The sequence below is a fragment of the Sorex fumeus genome, unplaced genomic scaffold, assembly GCF_029834395.1.
Source record: "Sorex fumeus unplaced genomic scaffold, SorFum_2.1 ptg000122l, whole genome shotgun sequence".
NCBI lineage: Eukaryota > Metazoa > Chordata > Mammalia > Eulipotyphla > Soricidae > Sorex > Sorex fumeus.
This window is the reverse complement of record NW_026606179.1, coordinates 10,995,664-11,003,810: the sequence shown is the minus strand read 5'-3', so window position 1 is coordinate 11,003,810 and position 8,147 is coordinate 10,995,664.

The window sequence follows — 8,147 nt, the reverse complement described above, 5'->3', positions numbered from 1 at the left end:
TACGGAGCGCAGAGTTAGCGTCAGGGCCAAGACGTGGCGCAGCAACCGCGTTCGGACTCGACTGTCACTTGATCGCGGTAAACCCCTAGCCCTGCTCAAAGATGGAGTAGCTGCCGAGACGTTGCCTAGCGACCACGTTCTTGGTGGCGTCCAGGCGACGCGTTGCCCCACTCAAAGATGGCGACGGGACGGGTCGCCTAGCAATCTCCAATCGGCCTCCTAGCATTCCGAGGCTCTAAACAGTCGCTCGATGGAGAGTGGGGTACTCGCACCCTGCCTTAGAGCAAAATCCACAAAAACGTCAGTCTCCTCCTTCACCCTCCGGGTTGGTTTGATCTAGCGAGCATTACCTAGTAACCGCGAGAGAGGCGAATTGTTTTTGAAAGAGGAAATTATTTTCCAGAAGCGTGAAAATGATATTTGAGTAAAGAGCTTATTCGTTGGCATTTGAAGCCAAATGTGAAAATACTCCTCTCCAGATACTTTTCCCTAACGTTGAAAGTTTACAGTTTAGCACAAGTTTCATATTCACAGTTCAACTTAGCGCTATCTTCGAACTCTTTTTCTTTTTCCCCTTCTACTTATGGTATAAATCTATTCTGTCTTGTTTATTTGCTGCACCCCTGGCAGTGTCCAGGGGCTACTCCTATCGCCGGGCTGTAGGGTCGGATTGTCGTGTAGTTTATATGGATCAGGCTGTTGCCAGGTTTGTACCACCACCTCCTGCATGCAAAACATATGCTAAGCTTACCATTGACCCATCTCTCCCATTTCAGTTCATTTCGGTGTACCACACCCAGCTGTGCCCTGTGCCAGGGATGGAACCCATTAGGCCACGTGTAAGGCAGATGACACAGGTGTGACATCACTACCTAACATTCCTATTCTTTTTTTTTTCTTATGTTTATTGAATCACTGTTGGAAAAGTTACAAAGCTTTCAGGTTTAAGTCTCGGTTATACAATGATCAAACACCTTTCCCTTCACCAGTACTCATTTTTCACCACCAAGAACCCCAATATACCCCCCCTCCCACACCTCCCAATGCCTGTGAGGCAGATGATTGCTACTTAACTCTTCTCTACATTGATTGCATTCATCACTTCGACAAAAGGTGTACCATTATTGTTTAGAATTTCCCCCCCCAACAATCAGAATTGTTGAAAAGACATTGTGGAATACTTTGTTTTCTATAGCTAGTATGAGAATCATATAATGTCTCGTGGCCGCAAAAGCAGCTACATGATTTTGGATTTCTGCAAAGAGCCAGATAATTATGAGATCGGTTTCTGTGCATCTGGTATTATGGCTGTGCCAGAGAGCCACTCATGGGGGGGCAACTTGTGACCTCGATAGGGTGTGAAGGACGCGCCAGTACCGACCCCCTTCCCATGAGACTGCAGTTGCCCTATCACTGCCAGCTCATACCTGGCTTTCCTATAAACTGTGAGGCGGCGGCCACCTTGCCGCTGGGGGGAAAAAGGTGGAAGGGAGCAACACCCTTTCCCTCCCGGGGAGGCATGGCAACAGAGTTTAACACATGGATCATTCACTTTTCTGCCGCAAGCTGCTGGGCTCTGGACTAAGTCCTTTTGCCTCTTGGGCCATGGCCATGCTGGAGAGCTGCTCATGGGAGGCAACTCGTGACCTCGGTAGGGCATGAAGGATGAGCTGGTACCGTCCCCCTACCCATGAGACTGCAGTTGCCCTGTCACTGCCGGCTCATACCTGGCTTTCCAATAAGCTCTGAGGTGGATGGCCACCTTGCTGTAAGGGGGGAAAAGGCGGAAGGGAGCAACACCCTTTCCCTCCCAGGGAGGCATGGCGCCGGAGTTTAATGCATGGTCCATTCACTTTTCTGTCACAAGCTGCCAGGCTCTGGATTTAAATCCTTTTGCCTCTGGAGCTATGGTCATGCTGGAGAGCTGCTCGTGGGGAGCAACTCGTGACCTCGGTAGGGCATGAAGGACGAGCCAGTACCATCCCCCTTCCCATGAGACTGCAGTTGCCCTGTCACCGCTGGCTCATACTTGGCTTTCCAATAAGCTCTGAGGTGGCGGCCACCTTGTATACGGTTCAGATGCATTTCTGCCAAAAGCCGCTGGGTTTCGAGATTTGTTTCTGAGTCTCTGGGATCATGGCTGTTAATCAGCTTGATCAGGAGCCAGAGAGACTGTTTGTAGGTGGCGACTCAGGGTCTCATTGGGATGGGGAGGAAAGGGCCAGTTCCACCCCCATCTGGTGAGACCCTGCATGTCTCGTCACTACAGGCCCAAACCTGACTGTCCAATGGCCTCTGGAGGATGGTGATCACCAGGGGAACAGGCTGAGGCACGAAACCTATTTCCACCTGGAGTGGCCCAGCGCCAGTAACCTACTACAGGAATAGGACGCACTTCTGCCAAGAGCCTTTGGGTTCCGAGATTCGTTTCTGAGTCTCTGGGATCATGGCCGTTAAGCAGTTCGATCAGGTATCAGAGAGGCCATGCCTCCAATTGTATAGCTGAGCTGGAGGTGATTTGTGGGTGTGTCTCCCACGTACCTAACTTTTGGCCGTTAACTTTCTTGGTAAACTTTGCCCCAAGTTTTTGGGGTCTGGCTAAAGGCACAGCAGCAATTTTGGGGTATCTGAAAGTCTGACAGTGCCATCAGGCTGCTGATGAACTCACCTTACAGGTACAGATTGACCTGCTGGCGGCATCATACCTCCGAACATTCCTATTCTTTTAAAATTTTTATTTATTTATTTTTAGTTCTCTTCCGGGAGCTGGTTTTTATAGTCTCTGAGTCTTGGACGTTGATGGGATTACACGGCGCCAGGGGGCCAGTTGGTGGGTGTGACCCCCGCCTACTGGAATTTGGAGGATCTGGGTGGAGGATGCTCGACCCCAATCTGAATAGGCTTGGAGATCTCGGCCCCGGAACCCGCGTGGCTTTGTCCCTCTGCCAGTACCTTCATGTGTGCGGAGACCACTCTTCAGCTGCCGGAACCCTGGTTGGGGCGGGGAGGAAAGCTCAACATGCCTGGAGCCCCCCGCTCCTGGCTGTCCTTGCCGCAGCCCCTTGGAGGGGAGCGGGTTGAGCTTTCCTCCCCGCCCCGACCAGGGCTCCGGCAGCTGAAGACCTCCAGGACCAGCCACCACCATGCTGAGACCACTCTCCGCACACATGAAGGTGCTGGCGGAGGGACAAAGCCACGTGGGTTCCGGGGCTGAGATCTCCAAGTCTACTCGGATTGGGGTCGAGCATCCTCCACCCAGATCCTCCAAATTCCAGTAGGCGGGGGTCACACCCACCAACTGGCCCCCTGGCGCCGTGTAATCCCATCAACGGCCAAGACTCAGAGACTATAAAAACCAGCTCCTAGGACCTTCTCTTATTATGACATCTTGTTATCTCATTCCTACTTTGGACAAACTGGCAGGCTATCGAATGTAGCCTGCCCACAGGGCAGAGTCTGGCAAACTCCCTGTGGCGTACCCAATATGCCAAATACCAGTAACAATGATGGGTCTCATTCTCCTAAAGAGCCTTGAATATAATCTCAGGGCTAGGATAAAGTAGACGTTACTGGAGCCTGCTCGAGGCAATCGACGAATAACAGGATGATTTGTGATTTGTGATTGTGATTTTTAGTGTGTTTGAGGGCCAGGGAGATAGTTCAAAGTAGGGAGATTGTGCAAAGCACAATGAAAGTGCAGGTTAGATTCATTATGTTTTGCACAATGAAAATGCAGGTTAGATTCCCACGACCCCTTGGTCTCTCTGGCACCAAGCCATTCTGTGCATATGCCTAAAAGAGTACACCAAAAATGTATTCTAATGCTCTGTATTATGATGTAACCATGTAGCAATCACTAGTCTGTGTTACAGGATGATAGTTATTTTGGGGTCTGTTCTTTCTTGATTATTCTGAATCAGTGAATTTTCTTTTCTTTCTTTTCTTTTTCTTTTCAGCATCACTTAGCAGGGCTTGAGTACTGGAAACTGAACCACGGTCTGTTATGTGTAAGACAAGCACCTTACCAACTGTACAATCTGGTCCTATGTCTACCATCTTATTATTTTGAGTTCTTGTTCTTTAAAATGCTTCCCTTGGGGCTGGAGCAATAGCACAGCGGGTAGGGCATTTGCCTCACATGCGGCCGACCCCGGTTTGATTCCCAGCATCCCATATGGTCCCCCGAGCACCGCCAGGAGTAATTCCTGGGTGCATGAACCAGGAGTAACCCCTGTGCATTGCTGGGTGTAACCCAAAATGTCACTGTCACTGTCACTGAAAAAAAAAATGCTTCCCTTCCCGGGGCTGGAGTGATTACAGCGGGTAGGGTGTTTGCCTTGCACACAGTGAATCCAGGTTCGATTCCCAGCATCCCTTATGGTCCCTCAAGTACTGACAGGAGTGATTCTTGAGTGTAGAGCCAGGAATAACCCCTGAGCATTGCCGTATGTGACCCAAAAAGAAAAAAGAAAAAAAAAAGCTTCCCTTCCCCTCTTTTCTTGTCTTTTCTATGGTCCCTCAATCCATTGTTTTCCTTTCTTAAAAAAAAATGGGTGAGGAGAACTGGACTGATAGTACAGCAGGTAGGTGCTGACATTGCATGCAGGCGACCCAGGTTCCATCACCTTGCCCTCTGAGCCCCACCAGGAGTAATTCCTGACTGCAGAGCCAGAAGCAACCCCTGAGCACTGCCAGGTGTGACCCAGAAACAAAAAATAAAAAGTCAATGGAGGTATTTGGGCCACACCTGGTGTTTCTCAAGGGGTACTCCTGGTTTAGTGCTCATAGGTCAACACTGACCTTGCTCTGGAGATACACCACAATGGTGCCTTAATATCTGAACAAATAGTCTCTGGTTACTGGCCTTGCCTTTCTGAATGTGTGCACTGAATTCTCTTTTGTTTCTTTTTTATTGTAGGTATCCTTGAAATGTTACTGTATTTAATTTAGCAACTTTCTTGCAAGTTGTTACATAGAGCAAAGAGTTTCTTTATTGGAAATTTGTTCCTTGCCTCTGGGAACTCTATCTCAGCTGTCTCTTGAGGCATAGATGGATAATGAATTACCCCCAAATTAGTGACATGTGACAATGTTTGACTGGCTTCCTTCTCCTGCTGTATAATCATTTAGCTGGGGCTGCAGAGAACTTTGGAGTTTTGTGGACCATATGGGATGCTGGGGATGGAACCAGGATAAGTCATGTGCAAGGCAAGCATCCTCCCTGGTATCTCTCCAGCCCCTCCATTAAATTGTCAAGTCATAATAGCATGTTCTGTGCCAGCATTAAAAAATTACCAAAAAACTATAAGGAAGAGAAAAATAAGGAAAAAGGACAGATGATCAAACATTAAGATTAAAATCGTATCTGAAGTTGTAATCTGCCCTGTGAACCATGTCAAAGGAATATTTTCTTCAGAGAAATCCATTGGTTATACTTATCAGATTATTAACCATTTTCATTAATATATCACAAATGATAGAATAAACAATGAGATTCTTTGGGTAGGGGCTGGGGATCATGCAATTATTTCAGTCTGGGATTTTTGCTTCCCACATTCTGAGCGGTGGAGTGTACCAACACTGTTTGGGGGTCATAATAGAGGGGACTGAGGGCTAGAGAGACCACGGCACAGAACATTCAGCCAGTCCCTGCTTCTACCCCATGCTTCATGGTTCGATGTTTATGTCAAAAATTAAGACAAGCACCACCAGGAGTAATTCCTGAGTGCAGAGCCAGGAGTAATCCTGAGCATGCTGGGTGTGACCCAAGAAGCAAAAAAATAAAAACAAACAAACAAAAATTAAGACAGAAAGGAGGAACAGAGAGAGAGCAAGGTGTTCTGATTTTAAAAAGTCACTAAATTATAAACTGACTTATTTTTTCAACCAATTTCTCCACCCTCATGAACCTTTTTCTTTTTTTTTAAATTTTTTTTTCTTTCTTTTTTTTTTTTTTACAGTTGTAGATTTACAATTTTTTGTGCTTGGGTTTCGATTATACAATGATCAGATACCCATCCCTCCACCAGTGCCCATTTTCCACCACCATGGATAATATCCCCCCACCCCCATCCCCCCATCCCCCCCTGCCTCTGTGGCAGGGCAATCCCCTGTGTTCTCTCTCTCCTTTTGGGTGTTGTGGTCTGCAAAAGAGGCATTGAGTGGCAAACATGTTCAGTCCATAGTCTACTTTCGACATGCATCTCCCCTCCTGGGAGGATCCTCCAAACACCCTTTATTTGGTGCTCCCTTCTCTATCTGAACTGCCCTTTCCTCTAGGATACCCGGCTGGCCTCTAAGTTATGGAGTAATCCTCCTGGTGCTGATCTCAGCTATTCTTGGGTATTAATCTCATACTTTGTTACTTTATATCCCCCAGATGAATGCAATCTTTCTATGTCTATCCCTCTCTTTCTGACTCATTTCGCTTAGCATGATACTTTCCATATTGTACCACTTGTATGTAAATTTCATGACTTCATCTTTTCTAACAGCTACATAGTACTCCATTGTGTAGATGTACCAAAGTTTCTTTAACCAGTCATCTGTTCTTGGGCATTCAGGTTTCTTCCAGTTTCTGGCTATTGTAAAGAGTGCTGCAATGTACAAACAAGTGCAGATGTCACTTCGACTATACATTTTTGCCTCTCTGGGATATATTCCCAGGAGTGGTATTGCTGGGTCAAATGGGAGCTCAATTTCTAATTTTTTGAGAATCGTCCATACTGTTTTCCAGAAGGGCTGAACCAGTCGACATTCCCACCAACAGTGAAGGAGTGTCTCTTTCTCGCCACATCCACGCCAGCATCGGTTGCTTTTGCTCTTTTGAATGTGGGCCAGTCTCTGAGGTGTGAGATGGTATCTCATTGTGGTTTTGATCTGCATCTCCCTGATGATTAATGATGTAGAGCATTTTCTCATGTGCTTTTTTGCCATTTGGATTTCTTCTTTGAGAAAGTTTCTGTTCATTTCATTGCCCCATTTTTGGATGGGGTTGGATGTTTTCTTCTTGTGGAGTTTAACCAGTATTTTGTATATCCTGGATATCAACCCCTTGTAAGATGTGTATTCGGCGAATATCCTTTCCCATTCTGTAGACTGTCTTTGTATTTTGGTCACTGTTTCTTTGGAGGTGCAAAAGCTTCTTAGTTTAAGATAGTCCCATTTATCCATCTCTGTTTTCACTTGCTCGGCCAGTGGCGTGGCATCTTTGAAGATACCATTAGCTTCAATGTCATGGAGGGTTTTGCCAACTTTATCGTCAATGTAATGAACCTTTTTCTATTCTTTCATTCTTCTGTTCTTTCTTTCCCTTCCTCCCTTCCCCCTTCTTTCCTCTTTGTCTTCTCCTTCCTTCCTTCCTTCCTTCCTTCCTTCCTGGTGTGTTTCCTTTTCTTTTTGGACAACAACCAGCTTTGATCAGCGTTTTCTCCTGGGGGTGGGGGGTGTCTGATCCCTCTTTCTATTTTGTGGGAGAAGCACCTGGTGATATTGCGCCTACTCCCTTGCTCCATACTCAGGGATGAACCTTCAAGGTATATGTTCAGCCTACTGAGTTCTCTGTTCTCTGTCCAGTCCCTGATATCATTTCAGTATTAAAGAGACTGAGGTAAAATGCTACATGTGTATTTTTTATTATCACTTTTTACTAATGAAATGAGCAAGTGTGTGTGTGTGTGTGTGTGTGTGTGTGTGTGTGTGTGTGAAGCAAAGTTGTTTTTCTTGAAACCGGTTTATAAAGGAGGAGACCAGATAGTACAGCAAAAAAAGGGCTTTTGGCGGTGGTTGGATCCCAAGCATACCATAGGTTCTGGAGGGTCTTCAGGAGTAATTCTTGAGTCAAAAGTAACCCATGAGTATCATTGGGTGTGACTCAAAACAGAAAAAAAAATATCCCAGGAAGGAGGGAGAAACACATTCGAGAGAGAAGAGAGAACATAGACTTCTTTAGAGTGGAAATAAGCAAGCAAAGAAGCAAGAGAGAAGCGGGTTCAAGGGAGGACCTGGGCTTCAAGAGTGAGCCGAAAGAAGCAGTTTTTAGATGTTTGACATTGAACATTGTGTCAGAGTTCTCACATTCCTGGCGATTAGGAAGGAAAGCAATTCTTGCTCCCTAAGTGTTTACTGATTGCTAAAATTCACGTAGT